The sequence below is a fragment of the Saccoglossus kowalevskii genome, chromosome 10 (assembly GCF_978046115.1).
Source record: "Saccoglossus kowalevskii chromosome 10, keSacKowa6.1, whole genome shotgun sequence".
NCBI classification, from domain to species: domain Eukaryota; kingdom Metazoa; phylum Hemichordata; class Enteropneusta; family Harrimaniidae; genus Saccoglossus; species Saccoglossus kowalevskii.
Window position 1 is genome coordinate 123223 of NC_140650.1, and position 19032 is coordinate 142254.

The 19032-nt window shown below is 35.0% G+C and overlaps 1 protein-coding gene across 1 annotated transcript in view; it reads left to right on the forward strand.

Moving 5' to 3' along the window:
- The first annotated feature begins 307 nt into the window (after window positions 1-307).
- The window catches only part of LOC102804022 (insulin-degrading enzyme-like), a 204765-nt gene continuing 186040 nt past the window's right edge, over window positions 308-19032 (forward strand). The window contains exon 1 of the mRNA XM_085504132.1: window positions 308-378. The gene's annotated coding sequence lies outside the window, so the exon portion shown is untranslated. The remainder of the gene's footprint in view (window positions 379-19032) is intronic.

Here is a 19032-nt window from a genome sequence, read left to right on the forward strand (position 1 = left end):
TTAACATATCGAACAGTTATTGCGCCCTCGGACGTTGTTTGTGTCCGAGTGAATCTGTCGGGGAGGGCGCAATAACTACGACAGCGAGTTGCGCGCCGAAAATATTTTTTACACATGTACGTCATGTTTCTGAAGTGTCTATTTTAATGAGTTGGTTTATTATTCGAGCACATGTTTGTTTTCTAGTGTGCTCAATAAAGGAACATATGACATAAATCAGAATTATTTTTTTTCTGGAAATGTACTACTGTAAATTACTCGAGGTTGAATCCAAAATTGAATCCGAATCAGGGGGTCAACGTCAGCATCATATATCTGAACATGGCTGCCAATTTATTAGAACACCTGTGAACAGTTACCCGTTTGATCGTTTGCAAGGTGAGAGTGTATTTTGGGAATTGTAAGAGATTGTAATACGATAATCGTCGTTATATCGCATTGTAATTAGGAGTGATCTTCGTATTTTGACTATTCTCGAAATAACATGGTGAAAGTATCAAGATCACCAGTACATGTACTTTAAACTGGGCGATGTCACGAGATTGTCGTGTAAAAACTCTTTATTATACTATCGTTCACATTCTATATTTGCTGTGGTACAGATGATAATTTCGTATCAGTTTTTGAAACTAGATGACCCCATGAGAATTATCCCCTGGGGTTTTGGAGGTAATTCATGAATTACGAATGAACGAATTAGTAATCAATGAATAATGAACCAACAAATCAACAAATTACATTACAACTAATTCCCCCAAGTATTGTGTAATTCTAAATTATTAGGCTTGTGGGCACGGTTCTAGAAGCCGTACCTACATACGAATTGGTGACTTCACAAAATACTTACCTTCAATCGGGGTTGTTTCCTCGGTATATACGAATTGGTAAATACAAATTACAATAAAGATACTTAAGACATTACACATAAGGTAAAACAAATCACGTGAGAATATAATGATAATAACGGTAATAAATCCTAACAGTTGAACAGAGCGATCATATAATCAGTCGGGTCACGCCAAGGGTCACGCACTTTGTTGCAAATTGGCTGTGTGGTTGAAACTGGGTCATGGCGTGATGGGTGAGGAAGACATCATTAAACACTCTCAAAATCACAATAAAATGGGGAAGTGGTTGCATATTACGGCGTAGCCAACATGAGTATAAAAAAAACGCACAATACAAATGACATGGGTTCAAATCACACTAGATACACACTCACCAGAACCGCAGCAATCAGAAACCGGCAATCGTTTTGACTTTCCTGTTCAATTCATCGGTACATTGGAGTAGTTAGAAAAATGAACACCACTCAACGACCAACGTCGTAGCGTGGTACACAAGCGTGCCATCAAGATAAAACAAAATTAGCTTGAAAAGACAGTGTGTTCGAGTCCCGCTCAGAGCTACCGTAAAAACGTAAATCAAATAAACTGAAATCTCTCAAACCGTAATAAGTAAACAAAGAACATCGCGAAAAAATAATAAACCTCACGAAACTCTACCATGCAAAACTGAACGAATAAATAATAAAATAACTTATGTCTTAAACTGGACGACACGCAATTTGTTCAACAGTTTCCAGATTGTGACAAGAGATAAACAAGACCCAAGTCAAGGTAAGTTGTGTTAAAGTGTCGATGGCGTTCCCTATATTACGAAAACAAATCAGCCAACAGACGAATATCTTCTGTGGTGTTGTGGTATTTATACTGTGTCTGTGGAATTTTTGATTGAGGGTTCAAAGTCAGCAGTTAACATGTTGTTAGAAAGTTTCACAGTTAAATCAAATATCCAATGATACCAATGATGCACATAGAGGGCGTTTCTGAGCAAGTACTGGTTTCACATCGCTCCTGTATTTTCTCACGACTGTCTCGTCTATTTCACTACCGCAATGAGATGCATTGATTGCAAAACTACCAGGAAAGTTAATCTATGCCAAGGAGACTTACAATTATGCCGAAAATGCGAAGAAAAGAGGTTTCAAACGCCAGCATCTAATACGCCAACAACGACAACAGCGCAAACAATAGAGGACAACATGGCGAGTATGCAAATCTTGTCACCTTCCCCACAAAGTCAAACACGGCCATCACAGCTACTGAGTGCTGTATATGCAATACAGAAATATATACATGACATGAAGACGAATCAGCAAAGTACAGACACTTCTATGAAGTTTATTAATAACCAATTTGAAGAAATGAGAAAAAGAATGGAGAAACTTGAATTGAGTAACACAAACCTGACGCGAGAGAACATCCAATTATGTGACAGAGTTGGTGTATTAGAAAAGGAGCTTCACGATAAAGATCAATACACCCGTCGAATTAACCTAGAAATCAATGGAATTCCAGAACGTGAGAATGGTGAGGAGGATACGGATCAAATTGCGTTATCTGTATTTCGCAAGATGATAGTGGATTCAAATAGTGAGGAATTTGACACACATTATGACAGCTGCAACACTTATTCCTACAATGCATTTCTTGAACTCACTGGAAACATTTCGAAAGGTGCGTTTTCCATCACTCATGTGAAAATAAGATCGCTAACTAAAAACTTTGATGAATTAAAATTATTTTATGATACAATTCCCTTCAAATTTAAAGTCATTGCACTTTCTGAAATATGGCAAGTCAAAAATAAAGATATGTTCAATCTATATAATTACTCATTAGAAACAAAAGGCAGAACAAATCAAAGGGGTGGTGGAGTAGGGGTCTATATCCACACCTCTTTAAATTATAATTTGATTGATGTCGAGGTAAAACACTCTGAAACATTGTGGGTAAATGTTAATGTTTTGATAGTATTCATGGACATTTTCCTAATTCTATATCCCAACTCTTTCAGCATGTACCCAAAACTTATCATACTAGGTTTCAAACCAACTGAAATTTAATAATTCCAAAGTACCGTATTATTGTAGGTCAACGTTCTATTAAAAATACTGGCCCCAAGCTATGGAACCAGCTACCACAGAATATAAAAGACATTACCACAAGGAAATTATTTAAGTTAAAAATGAAAGAAAAATTAATTGAATAATAATAATAATTATTATTATTATTATTAGCTTCATTTACAGGTTCAGGTTATTATAACTCACCCTCAAAGATAGTGTAATTCATTTTGTTTTTTGAGGAATCAGACTAGATTAGCCAACGGCTATTTCTGGTTCCTATTTTACCTATTTATAATTGATTCTTGTTTTGTAAACTACAAGTGTACATTATTAGGTAAAATAAAATATTTGATTGATAGATTGATACCAGTATATTTATTTCATTATTTTAACAACTTGTAATTGTGTGAATTAATCAAACGCGAGTTGTTTACACCAAAATAAGTCTCAAATATTTGTGGACACATTTATTCCCTCAATTTAACAACCTTGTAGAGGTGGAAATTAATTAAACGACAGGTATTCACTCACAAATATATGGTCAATATTTGTCCATACATTCATTCTCTCAATTTAAGAACTTGTAATTGTGGGAATTAATCAAACAAGAGTTGTCTACAACAAAATAAGTTTCAAATACTTGTCCACACCACATTTATTCTCTCAATTGAACAACTTGTAATGGTGTAAAATTATTAAATGATAGTTGTCTACACTAAAATAAGTCTCAAATATTTGTCCACACATTTATTCTCTCAATTTAACAACTTGTAATTGTGGGAATTAATCAAACGCGAGTTGTTTTCACCAAAATAAGTCTCAAATATTAGTCCATACATTTATTCTCTCAATTTAACAACTTGTAATGGTGTAAAATTATTAAACAAGAGTTGTCTATACCAAAATAAGTCTCAAATATTAGTCCATACATTTATTCTCTCAATTTAACAACTTGTAATTGTGGGAATTAATCAAACGTGAGTTGTTTACACCAAAATAAGTCTCAAATATTAGTCCATACATTTATGCTCTCAATTTAACAACTTGTAATGGTGTAAAATTATTAAACGACAGTTGTCTACACCAAAATAAGTCTCAAATATTTGTCCACACATTTATTCTCTCAATTTAAGGTAGCGGGACTATTATTTGCTTACTTGTTTTCATCTTCTAATTGTGACCAAATGACTACACATAGACCCAGGAAAGTATATATTTTTAGAATCGCCAGACTTCAAGCTTTGCAAAGGTGTGTTTGTCATGCCCGCATCTGCATTCTATGACCCGTTACTTAATCAAAGGTGAAAAATTACTTTTTCTGTAAAAAAAATAATTACGCATTTATGCTGGCGATAAGAAGTATTTTTTTCACTTTTCCTAGTTGTTCAATAGTCTGGTAAGTTGAATGTGTCTGGTCAGTTTTATGCAAGCAACGCGTTTTAAAAAATAGTGTGCTGAGTTTCAATTACTGTTTTAGTCGCATTGCCCCCAACTCAAGCCACAACTCGTTGGTAAATAATCGATGAAATAGTTTGTCTGGACACATTCAAGTTCCTCTCACTGTCACCTTAAAGCTGTGAAAATTTGGTGTTAATCCGACGACAATAAGTATACGTTATTTTTTGTTAAAGACCTTGTATTTTGAAAAACATAAACTCCTAGAAAACGTCCATGAAGTAACAGCAAAGATTTTCAAGCTTGTTTATCGGCACAATCAATTTGTTTTCCCATCAAGGTCTGCTTTAACATGTGTAGGGACATCCAAATGTGTAAGGCTATTGGAAACCAAAAAAATAAAGGAATGGGATAGCTATAATTGGATAAATTCGGCATATGAAAACACCAAAATCAATGATTTTTTTCAGTGGCTGTGTGACCTTGTGTCTGACACATTCATATGCAAATGACTAATCTGTGAAACAAACAGGGGCGGAGACAAACCACTCAAATGTTTGGAAACACTCATTGTGTGTCAGATAGCTACTGATAACACATCCTAACATTGCTTTGTCTTGAGTTTATCTTTGAAACTTATAGGCACACAGATTAAACCTGTGTTGTTGATTTTGGAAAACACTACTGAGGCTGCCTTGCTTCCCTTCAGAAAATCTACATTTTAACCAACTTACATGACATTCTATGTTATGTTGACTTTATCACATGAAAGTTTATAGTGCATTTCATCAATTAATAAATAAATGTGAAAATCGTAATTTTCAACACAAATAATAGTCTCGCTACCTTAACAGCTTGTAATTGTGAGAATTAATCAAACATGAGTTGTTTACACCAAAATAAGTATTAAATATTTGTTGAGACATTTATTCTCTCAATTTAACAACTTGTAATTGTGGGAATTAATCAAACATGAGTTGTTTACACCAAAATAGGTATTAAATATTTGTTGAGACATTTATTCTCTCAATTTAACAACCTGTAATTGGTGGAATGTAATTAAACGAGACTTGTTTAATCAGTTGACAACAATGCAACCCGCAGACAGTGCACAACAGAGTATCATTATTAAGCAATTATTAACAGGAACGTGTCTTGGCATTAGGGTTAGGGTCAGATCAGGTATGGGCAATGCAAATGGCAAACACCCAATTGGCAAGATGTACACTAACAGGTTATGGCATGCATATAGTTTACACAAGTAAAAACACAAAATTGTTAATTTTTTGGACAATTGTAACTCAATAATAGAAATATTAGCATAATTTTAAAAAATTTGCATAAAGTGTAGGTACGTCTTCTGGAATCCTGCCGTGTGAATTAATCAAACGCGAGTTGTTTACACCAAAATAAGTCTCAAATATTTGTGGACACATTTATTCTCGCAATTTAACAACCTTGTAGAGGTGGAAATTAATTAAACGACAGGTATTCACTCACAAATATATGGTCAATATTTGTCCATACATTCATTCTATCAATTTAAGAACGTGTAATTGTTGGAGTTATTAGTTATTAATTATTATTATTAGTCTAGGATGCATTGGTTTGTATTTTGCAATTCCTTGATTCACAATTTGTTGTTTCCTGATTCCTGAAATAAATTGAGATTCATGATAAGAATCATTCACTACCTGTGTAATTTTAAAACTGACATGGACAAACACCGACAATCTATCAATAATACCGCCATCTTGTTCCATGTAAATGCTGGAAAGCAAAATAACAAAATGACAAAGAAGCCATATTTGCATTGTAAATATTTACAAACTATAAAGATCACCATGTTGATTTCATGGTAATATGCCTGCTTTTGCAAAACACTGGTCATGATGAGTTATTTGAAGGGACAACTCAAAATCGAAAAATTTGACTTTACTCCTGAATTTCTGAAAAGCAATTTAAGCCTATCTATATAATCTATATAAATGTAGAGAATGCCAGCAAATACATTTGTTTCATTGACTGGGCAACAGTATTCCTAAATGCTGTGTTATACATGACAATTCAGAAGCAGTGTTTGAAATTACTCAGAAACATAATGACCAGTAACTGGTCATTATGTTTCTGCCTGGCCACAAAGTTTTGTAACATTGTAGTTTGATTGTCCAACTACTTTTTTGAGCAGCAGGTTATATGATGGGTGTCAGTAAGTTGATAAACTATCTAGTAAACCCTTTTTACTTGTTATATTTTCGATAGGAAAAATTAATAATATAAAACATCACGTATGCATTCTATGATTTGTGTGGTTCTCGTTTGCAAAACGGGTGGGTATCATGTTATCTAATGCCATCATGCAAATTAACTATGCGAGTCTGGTAATTAACTGAAAGAATAATCGTGAATAAGGTTAACTGTAGTAATATACATTCATTGTTACGCATTGTTCATTGGTACCTTGAATATTACATTGATTTTATTTTTGGAAGAACTGAAAGAACTTTTTGATGTAACCACTTGTATGAATTATATAAAATCCTCAACATCAGCATCATGCCATCTTAAATCAACCATAAACACCATTTAACCATGGTAAATATTTTAGTTTACCTTAGTAAAAACATGTTGTCACGCCTATAAAAAGCAATTCCTATGTCACACAATTATGCAAAGACAATGGAAGGCTTCAAAAGTTGTCATACCTCGTAGAGGTGTTAAATTTGCCACGATAGACATGAAAACTGTAATGATGGTTGTTATTGTTGTAGTTTGTGTGGTCAAAGAGGTAATTAGCACACAGTTCCGAGATAAATCGTCAACAAGAATTGATATGTTTACGACACAGTTCCTGTATCCTTGTCGTGGACAAGAAGTGTATTTACCCGTACCCCAGATTGAAACAAAAAAAATGTCTGTCATACTGGCCCAGAGGATAGTGCATGGGTTTATGGATAAATAGAAGACTGAGCCTACCCCTAGACTGTCGACAGTCGGTCATACCTAATCTGTTATTATTAATAAATATTGTGTATAAACATAATAGGCGTGAATAAATTGCAAACACTGGGAAAGGAAGTACACAGTCCCTCGAGTGAAATGCTTTTCATTTCTCATTGAACGCCTTCGGCATTTGAATATCTAGGATACACAATTACATTAGGCCCAAGGACTGTTTACAGTCTACAATACCCCAAGCACTTTGACATAACCATTTTAACTTGTATAAATGAAGTTAAGGACAGTGTTCTCCCCAGCATTCAATATGTATGCAGGGCCGCCACGCAGCTTTTTCTGCCCGCTACTGTGGTCTCGAGCTGCCATGGTGATTAGTAAGACCGCCACAGTGCTTTTTTCATTGTTGACCCCCGTGTGCGAAGCACAAAAAAAGGAGTCTTTGCAGTTAGTGTGTCTGTGTGTGTGTGTGTGTGTGTGTGTGTGTCCGTCTGTTCCACTGATATCTCAAGAACCATACATCAGTTTTTGATGAAACTTGGTGCATAGATGCTCTGGGCTAATGCGCAGATTTGATTAGGTTTTGGTAAAAATCCATGCATATTAATTACCTAATTTGCATGATAATTAGCTGATTTTTAGCTGTTCCATGACTGTTCCACTGATATCTAAAGAACCACTCATTGGATTTTGATGAAACTTGGCACACAGATGCTCCAAACTAATGTGCAGATTTGCTTAGTTTTGGGTAAAAATCTGTGCAATATTAATTACCTAATTTGCATAAATGATTAATCAATTTTTGGCTTTTCCACTGATATCTCAAGTACTAATCATCACATTTCAATAAAACTTATTACATAGATGTCATAGGACACTGCACAAACCTGATAGTTTTTAGGGTAATATCAGTATATATTAATTAGCTAATTTGCATAATTAATTAATTTTCAGCTTTTGATATTTCAAGTAGTAATCATCACATTTCAATGACACTTGGTACATAGATGTCATAGAACACTGCACAGACCTGATAGTTTTTAGGGTAATATCAGTATATATTAATTAGCTAATTTGCATAATTAATTAATTTTCAGCTTTTGATATTTGAAGTAGTAATAATCACATTTCATTGACACTTGGTACATAAATGTCATAGGACACTGCACAGACCTTATAGTTTTTAGGGTAATATGAATACATATTAATTACCTAATTTGCATAATTAATTAATTTTCAGCTTTTGAGATTTCAAGTAGTAATGATCACATTTCAATGAAACCTGGTACATAGTTACTTGAGGACTGTGCAGAGATCTAATTAGTTTTTGGATAAATATTTGTGCATATTAATCACCTTATTAGCATAATTAGTTAATTTTCAGCTTTTCACCTGATATCTCAAGTACTAATCATCACATTTCAATGAGACTTGCGACATAGATCTTCTAAGACTATGCAGAGACCTGATTAGTTTTTGGGTAAATAATTGTGCATATTAATTTCCTAATTTGCATAATTAGTTAATTTTTTGCTGTTCCATGGCTGTTGCACTGATGTCTAAAGAACCACTCATTGGATTTTAATGACACTTTTAAAGAGTACTCATCATACACCATATTAGTTTTTGGTAAATATTTATGCTTATTAATCACCTAATTAACATAATTAATTAACACTGATATCTCAATTACTGATCATCACATTTGAATAAAATTTGGTACATAAATGCTCTAGGACAATAGACAGGCCTGATTAATTTTGATTAATATTAATTCTCTAATTAGCATTATAATTCATAATTTTTTTGTTCTGTTCTGTTCATATTAGTTTAATACCTGATTTACATAAATAGTTTTCAGCTTTTCCATCAATATCTCATGTACAAGTAATTTTTAATTAATTTTTAATGTGTCATCAATACTCTCAGCACACGGGAGTTCTTTCTAAGCTTTCTTTGATTTATCCTATGAAGTGTATTACGAAATTAAAGTAGGAAATATAGCTATCAGGGATCTTGCCACGCTGGTCGGCCCGACTGGCACTCAAAATTAGCGACCATCACCGAGACGCTTCCGAGCAGGACTATTGTCTGATTGTTATTATAATTACATACCGACGGACATGCATCTTGCCAGTCATGGATTATAATTTGTAAACAATTGAAATAGTCGCACGATATAGTAGCAGCTTATAAACAATACAAGTCAATTTTGTAAAATTAGGATCTCTTTGTTTGTAAGTGAATACTTTGACGATCGATGCAGTCTTTAGATTGAAAGCTAAAATTCTTTCAAAATCAATTCCACCCCGATATAAGCATGGGCAAAGCGGAGTTCACGATCAGTTTACGCTACTCAAGAAAAAACATTGTGTTTATTGCATGATTGGGTAAAATACATTTGAACTTTTATCATCGCGAATCATGTTAAAACTCTTCTTTCAAGACTTCTTTTACCTTTTAAAAATTGCAAATCACCTATTTCGAAAACCATCATGCAGTTTTCATCTGAAATCCATACCAACACATCGTGCTACGACATTGCTTTACTTCCGCAATGTAATTTTTATGATCACTACCATTCAAAAAACTTCGGGTTCTACCGGCATCACCATGTGGCATTCTGATTGGTTAATGTCATTTTTGACCCATCGGGTCAAAGGATACATTCCGGTCAACTAACGCGTCACAATCATCATGTTGGTCTATGTTTTTCACCGACCTGATCGAGTGATCAAAAATAATTGCTCTCGATAAAACTAAGTCAAATTTTATGTTTATTTCATATAAAAAATAGAAATAACATTTTTTGCATGGTATGACTAAAAGGAATTATTGGTATAACCGGTGTATAACATCGCGAAGTGAGTTATGTCACATCGTGACTTTGATGATCGTCTGCAAGTTTTATTTGTTCGTTCATTACTGGAAATGTAAACGTTGTAGAAGCTGATGGTACGAATAATGAACAAAAATTTTTGAAGGAGAATGTTTTTGCATTCAAAATGCTTTTTGCCATGGCTGCATGCGGGGTTCTTGGTTTTAGCCTTGAAGCCGTGTGTTTTTCACTGGAGTTCTGAGGCCTAAGATATTTTTTCAGACCCATCAAAATCTTTGAGACTGACCGTGTCGCTCGTATTTTCACAGCAAGGGTGCGCGCCAACCTCCCAACGTACGTAACACTCCTGTCGACACCAGGGACCTGGGCCTGTTGAAACTTTGCGGGAGTCCACCTGCATATTAACTCTGGTGGCGCCCAATTGGCCAACCAAGGCCTGGTTTCCGCTTCTACTGGAAATGCTAGTCGAAACACCAGAAGTGCTTCTGGGTCTACCGGACTTGCTGTCCCAACCAGACGGCGCACTACCAACGAGCCCAGCGGTGTACCACTTAAACGCATGGAGGCTCTCAGTAGACTTGCACAGACGAAAGGTCTATCTAAGCGGGCTGCCAATGTCCTGGCCAGGGCGAACAGGGATTCCACCAACGGTGTCTACAACTCGAAGTGGCGAGCATTCACTAGTTGGTGTAGTGGAAGGTTAGGTAGCAGACTTCTTTGTCCACCTGTTTGACGAAGTAGGTTTGTCCTACGCAGCGATTGTTGGCTACAGGTCAGCCTTTTCCCCCGCCATAGAGAACACTTTGGGGTCAAGTCTAGCCGATTGTCCTATTATTAGGAGACTATTTACTGCTTTCCATAATCAGAGGCCGAGAACCCGAACATGGGAACCGCCCAATTGGGATCTGTCGGTTGTGTTGTCTGCTCTAAGCAGACCGCCCTTTGAGTCCCTCCGATCAGCACCACTCAAGTTTATGACGTGGAAAACAGTCTTCCTCACTTCAGGTAGGCGCCGGTCAGAGCTAGACGCACTGTCTTTTGCGGACATGTGCGCCGCCTTTATGGACGATCAAGTTGTGCCGAAGACACGAATCAAGTTTCTCGCCAAGAACCAAATCCCAGGACATGATCCCCAACCGAACTTTGATTGCTGACTCAGCCCAAACGACCACAAGGGTCCCTTCGCATAGGCGATAAGTCAGTCTCAGCATTTTTGCAGACAGATTTCTCTACCATCAGCACTCCTTGGAAGCTCCCAGGTCTTGCTTTTTCGACCTATGCCCTCATGCAGAACTATTTTGGTCTTTATTTCGAAAGCATACTACCCCCAGAATTGGGTTTGGGTCTAGCTTTCTCGGGCACACTGAATCCTGTCACCACAGCAGCATTTTGGCTTCTTGCTCCAGGGACAGCACAATCAAGGTAAGACACCACCCTTTTTGGATCTTAACTAAGGTGTTGAGTGATTGTTGTAGAATGTCCCCGACTGGAAAAAGACTTTCATCATTTTCTGTTTGCTCGGAAAAACCGACACCTATTGGCGTCTGACTCTGCCTACAGTTGAGAATAGTCATTTTGACTGACCGGGAGTCTATGGTGGGTAATTGAACGTAGTGAATTTAGGCAGAGGGTTCTCTGAACCCGCCTATTCACATAGTTCATACCCACCTTAGATTCCGGGTACCCCCAACCACCCCCACTCTTTCCGTAGCATTGGTCTAAGTCTTCGATGCGGAGGGAAAGGAACCAGAGTGGATATCCAGCCGTAATAGCGCCGCCATATGGGCTCGGTCACGTGGTTCGTGACGTAAGGGAAAAGAATCTTGGGGTCATGGGTTTTCCCCTGACCTAGATTCTATCTCTCTGTCATTGTCAGAATCGATGATTAATGCCTACAGTTCAAAATAGTCATTTTGAATGACCGGAATCTATGGTGGGTATGAACTATGTGAATAGGCTTGAGATGCGGTGTATTCTGCTGTACTTTCACTCGCTTCGCTCGTAAAAGTACGGCCGCAGGATACACCGCATCACTCGTGAAAATAACTTCCATACGCAACGAAAGCCACGGGGAGGGTGTGGGGTTCTGTCATATTATTCTATGAGAACATGCTTGTAACATCGGTCAAAAATAAAACCCACATTGTGGTGATGACTAAATTTGTACATGATTAATAAATTATATAAATTTCCATTGTAGAATACCAGTTCCATGTTTGAATAAGATTTCCATGTTAGAATAAATATTTCCATGTTAGAATAAATATTTCCATGTTAGAATACGATTTCCATGTTTGAATACGATTTCCATGTAAAAATAAAGATTTCCATGTTAGAATAAAATTTCCATGTTAGAATATTTTTTCCATGTTAGAATATTATTTCCATGTTTGAATAAGATTTCCATGTTAGATTAGACTTCCATGTTTGAATAAGATTTCCATGTTAGAATAAGATTTCCATGTTAGAATATTATTTCCATGTAAGAATATTATTTCCATGTTAGAATATTATTTCCACATTAGAATAAGATTTCCATGTTAGAATATTTTTTCCATGTTAGAATATTATTTCCATGTAGAATAAGATTTCCATGTTAGAATATTATTTCCATGTTAGAATAAGATTTCCATGTAGAATAAGATTTCCATGTTAGAATATTTTTTCCATGTTACATAAGACTTCCATGTTTGAATAAGATTTCCATGTTAGAATAAGATTTCCATGTTAGAATATTATTTCCATGTTAGAATAACCACATAAGAAGAAGACAATTTTATATCTTTTAAAATGTACTCAGATCCCATACTGGTTAATAATACTTATAATCCACCTAGTGCTTCTCAGCCAATCAGGAGTCACCATTAAAATCCACCTAGTGCTTCTCAGCCAATCAGGAGTCACCATTATGAAGTATGTAATGGCAGTCTTGTGCTTCAACTTGAGCATGCTTAGAGTGAACTTTGAAGCTAAAAACGAAGTTGGAGCGCTGACTCTGAACTTTCAACCTGAGCATTGAAGATCAAATCAGCTGTGTTGAAGTCTCCCATTAAGGTAGCAAGAGCATTATTTGCAATAAAAATTATTGATTGAGTGTACTATAATCTTTTAAATGCTGAAGTCAAAATAACACAATGTCATGTAATGTTGGTTAAAATTCAGCTTTTACGAGGAAAGGCAAGGCAACCTCACGAGTATCTGCCAAAATAAATGCAAGTTTGTTATGTGTGTGGATATGTTTCAAAGATTAACTAAAGACAATGCAATGTTTATTCACCTCCACTGGTGATGTTGATATTTGCATATAGCTCAAATGACTGCAATTAAACTATGCATATTTTCTTGGTATTGGCATAGTCATGAAAAATTTGTTATTTTTAAGATACGAGCTATCCAGGAACTATTAATTTGGGGTCCATACGGGTCATATCTCAGACATTCATTGACTGATCTCATTCAAACTCTACATAAAGACAGTACATGTACATCATATTTTACAGACGCCCCTTTTTAGTCTCAGTTTCAGGCACAGCCTGAAAAGGGGGGTATAGTAGTTTCTTATTTCCTGTTTTCGTACATGACGTTTCCTTTATATCTCTAACATTTTCCCAGAAATTCTGCAGCAGATATCGATGAAATTTGGTGATGAACAAGTCTCTGTTGAATATGCACATAATTTTTTTTCCAGATCTGAAATTTCTAAGTGGGTCTTTTTCACGATTTTAATCATAAATTACCTCTCTCAACAACACTGAGAGAACAACTGAGCATGCTCAGAATAAATAATTAGGTTAGATGGTAATGCTAGGGTTTTCAGTGACATCATGACCTTGATCTGAATCAGTGACAGTCTGATTTTTGTTTGGTTTTTTGAAAACAAAATCTTGGAAAAAAATAGCTCAGAAATGTTGTTGTATATTATATTGTATAGTATTGTATAGTATTGTATAGTATTTTATTGTATATAGTATTCAATAAACATACAACAACAACAACAAGTAACAAACATCAATAACAAATAAAACAATAAGTAAGCAAAGAAATATAAAATATTAGTAGTACATGTAATAAGAAACAAAAGTAAAGTTTAGATATTGTTAGACATTATAATTTGATGAACAAATTTTCCGAGACTGTTAACAATGAAACTATCATTTGAGGTAAATAATTTTTTAAGTAAGTTATCCTTAGATAATTCGTGTATTTTTTCATCATAAACTGAAACCATATTTAGAAATTGTATAAGACTATTCTTAATTTCAATATTTCACAGTCCATGAATGCATGAGTTTCACTGCCAACAGCCCCTAGATCACATAGTGTACAAATTCTTTCTTCTGGAGGTATTCCTTGATATTTCACCTGGAGGTGAATGAGCTGAAATTCTAAACCTAGTTAAGCTGGTTCGATGTTTTATATTTTTCATAAGACCCAGGTATGGCTCAAATTTGAATGCTAATTTTATTTTGTTGTATGTTCGTAATTTGTTATTTTCTGCTTTTTGTAGACTTTGCAACCAAATATTTTCTACATACAATTGTTTTAACTTTGTTTTAACATTTGAAATATCAATCCCAGTTACACTAGTTTCAGTAATTTCAAGCAGTTTATTAATAAATGCTGTGCAAGTATTACCGGTGCTAGTTTTTTCTTGGTTGAAAGCAGAACACACCAATATATTACATTTATAATTCTTAAGTCTTTTCCAGAATTTCAGCATATGTGTGCAGAGTTCAATAATAATAGAGTAGCATCCCAACTCTGCTCTGACAGCATTATTGCTTGCTTTCTTATGTACTCCCAAGACCTGCTTACAGAATTTGATGTGAAGCTGTTCAAATTGGGTTTTGTCACTAAACAATTTTTCAATGAATGCTTCATTAATAATAATACTATTTTGTTTTGTTTTGTACAGTTTAAAAGTGAAAGCACCCCATACTTCTAACCCACACATGATAATTGGTAACACTGTACTTTTAAAAAGAAACAGTGTGATTCCCTAAATTTAAAGTTTGTCTAAGTGCACCCAATACACGTAATGATTTTTTAGCTAAGCAGTCTATCGCTATTGTGAAATTTCCACTGCTTTGAAATGTAATTCCCAGATAAGTATATGAAGGTACTATTTGAATTTCCTGATCACCAAAATAGAAACCATTGTCAAGAGTTCTCCCCCTTTTATTAAAAATAATTATTTTTGTCTTATTATTATTATTTACATTTAATTTCCACATCTCACAATAGGTACTGAGTTTGTCTAGGTTATTTTGAAGGTTATCTTTAAACTGTAAAAATTGCATTCCATTATAAAGAACCATCACTGAAATACCTGGTCACAAAGTTGAAGATCAGTGAAAACACTTTGCAGTTACTTTTTAAGATCTGAATTAACAAAGTTGTTATACATCAAGGTTTACTCAGATTCATGATTCTTGAACATGTATGAGGCATAGTTTGGTTGCATTTGTGTACTCTGAGATTTTGGACATGGGTCAATGGAAGTTTTCAATTACCAGTACAATATACTAGATTAAGGGTAAACACTTTATGATGAGTTGTACCCACATAGAGTACTAGTTATTTAGTACCAATTCATAAATCAATAAACACCAATTCACTGCACTGCACCGCATCGCACTGCACCGCACTCCACATTAACACATGTATGCAGATGTTCCATGTATTATTTTAACATGAGTATTTTATAATTCTTTGATTTTTAACATTTTACTAGCAAAATTGCTAGAAAATCTGAGTTTTGATGACGCATGTGCAGTTCTTGTCTACATCATTTTCGTGTGAGGATATTGCATCCCGGAATTGTATCTTTCTTTGTGCAACGCTTATATGAACAAAATTCTGTCTTGTCAATTTCAATGGTAAGAAACTGCTCTTATTATGGTATTTATACACTTTGAATTATCGTTTGTGTTTCGGGTTTGGTGATCGTGAGAAACTCTTGCTTTCCTGGTGAGAGCTTTAAATGCCAGAAAAAACTGCCTTTCTATTATTGTTGTAGGAACTGATTATGTATTGTGTAAATTGAAAAGGTTACCTTGTCACAATGGTGCTCTGAGACATGGCCACAATTGCCACGCTCAAAATCATTGTCGCCATGCTTGATTTCCGCACATTTACATTTGTCTATGACTTCCACAGCTATTGTTCTATGACATGCATCCTCACTGTTTATAAACAGCCATAAACAAGTTTATTTGGGTCGGCATGTACTCATTGAAAGTGTTGGTTTATTTACGTAATCCACTGATCACCCAATAGCCAAAGTCAAAAATATGTCGCTACTCTGAGTTGACGCAACGCTAAAAAAATCCCACCTTGACTAATCGAATCTAATAATATTATTGTGATTCTGTTTAATATGCATGATATGCTATTTCCGGTGTTCATTGGCACTTGCTAGCAGATTGTGAGGAAGTGTGAAACTTGGCTTCTGTTTCATTCAAAAGTAGACAACATGATGATGACGTACTAGACTAAGATGCCACAAGTCAAGTTTGGCCAACTGTGACTGCTTGAAAGCAGTATAGAAATAAATACAGTACTCATTTCGCCCAACCTCCTGTCCGCTTCCGCTTTTCAATCGCTTGCTTTTGTTGAATTTGACTGCACAATTTCCGCTTTATTTTCGACCATGCAAACCTGCTCGCTTGTATTTAAAATTCGGACTACTAACAATTTTCTGGTTTTCATAGATGTTGAACAACCGTCAAAAAAAATGTTTTAACTATCTAGAATTATCGGTATATGCAAGAAATCTGACCCTTTGACCTAGATTTGGCTGGGATTGAATATTTTATTTTAAACAATATCCTGATGTGACGCACTGCGAGAAAATGTATTTCAACAGAAGTATGACATGGTTGTCTGGGTTTCCTTTCCTGAATGTGTTGAATTTATGATTTGTATAATTATTGTTGTTTTCCCCCCAAGGAGAAGTCAAGCCGAAGGACCATGAAGCTAAATAGAAGTCCCATGCATAGACTTAGTGAAAAAAAATATTTCTAGGGCTAAAATAAAACCTAATATTACACCTCTTTGTGTATTTGTCAATTTTGCATATATTTGCATATTCACAATTTTTAAATCAGGAAAAAAAAAATCAAATCCTTCAAACTATAGAGGCATCTGGGGCTGTCTGGGGAAATTATTTACAAGTATAATTAACCAAAGAATAACATCATACCTAGAAAAAAAAATATTATTTCTAAAAAGCAATTTGGATTTAGGAGAGATTGTCGCACATCAGACAACCTCTTCATTTTAAAAACAATAATTAATAAGTACCTACATCATAACAAAAATCTAAAAGATCTTACAGGAAATAAGAACAAACAAAACCCCAAAAGACTATATGCTTGTTTGGTAGACCTTAAGAAGGCATTTGACAGTGTGTGGCATGAAGGAATGTTTTTAAAATTATTAAAATCTGGCATAACAGGCAATATTTATAACATTATTTATGACACAACATATAAAATTGGTAAAGGTACTTTATTTGGCAAATAACAGGGGAGCCCGCTGCTGGGATCAGTCAAAATACATAGCTTAGATCAAATTTCTTAGCGGGCTCCCAAACGTGAAAGTAGTAGCTTTCACTAGCTACTGGTAGGAAAAGTAACAGACCTTGTAAATGATAAAACTGGGCAACACCAAATTGTTGCTGGCTGAGTAAATGAAAATACAAATGTAACGAAACACTGTAAAGTAAAACTCTGTAATAAAGACTATAAAAAATACAAACAATAATAAAAGATAAACTGGTTAGTGCCGCAGTAGCTGCAGGTTAATAGGTTAGTCATTAGTACAAATTGAGGGGTAGGATACCGCGGAAGCTGTACCTACTGGTTGTGTTATTTGCAGAGACAGCGGAAGCTGAAACTGCGTGTTATGAATTCACATCACATACTGGGGTTAAACAAGGGTGTAACTTAAGTCCAACTCTTTTCAATTTGTTTATTAATGACCTACCAGGAATTTTTGATACTGCAACATGTAATCCACCCACACTGGGAAACAGTAAAGTTGGGTGCCTCCTCTTTGCGGACGACATTGTCATCCTTTCAGAAACAAAACATGGATTACAAAAGAGCTTAGATAATCTCTCCACTTACACAAAACACTGGAAGCTGACTGTTAATACAGAGAAAACAAAAATAATGGTTTTCAATAAAAAATAATCGTCTATTAGACAACAATATCTTCTTCTATGAAAGTAAAGAAATCAATGTGGTTAGACACTACAACTACTTAGGGATTGTATAAAGTTCGAACGGAAAATTTAACGAGGCAATGAAAACATTAAAACTAAAAGGCCAAAAAGCTTTATTTACTTTAAAAGCAAAACTTGGACATAAGGCAAATTTAAATCCACTTACAATGCTATCCCTTTTCGATAAATTAATTAGACCCATACTAGTTTACGGAAGTGACATCTGGGGTCACGAAAGCACATACAAATCAAGTGTGGAAGAAATTCACCTAAACTTTTGTCGTTTTGTTTTAGGAGTCAGGAAGAACACATCTATCTTGGGTATTTATGGGGAACTGGGAAAATACCCACTTGACATATTCATCAAAAAACAATTATTTAAATACTTCAACAGAGTAATGAATACATCAAATGAAATTGGTAAGGGAGGCAGCAATTATGAACAAACAATTAAACAGCAATGGTACAGTGCCATAACTACACTGTTAACTCAAATAAACCAACCACAAATTATCGAAACAACAACTATACTGAACGAGAGAGAAACCAAGAAATTAGGTTTGGAAGTTGAAAAAATATATAAATTATACTGGAAAAGGGAAATTAACATAGGGACTGATGTTAACCAAAATAACAATAACTGAAGAAATAAACTGAGAACGTACAAAAATTTCAAAAATGAATTTACTTTAGAAAATTATG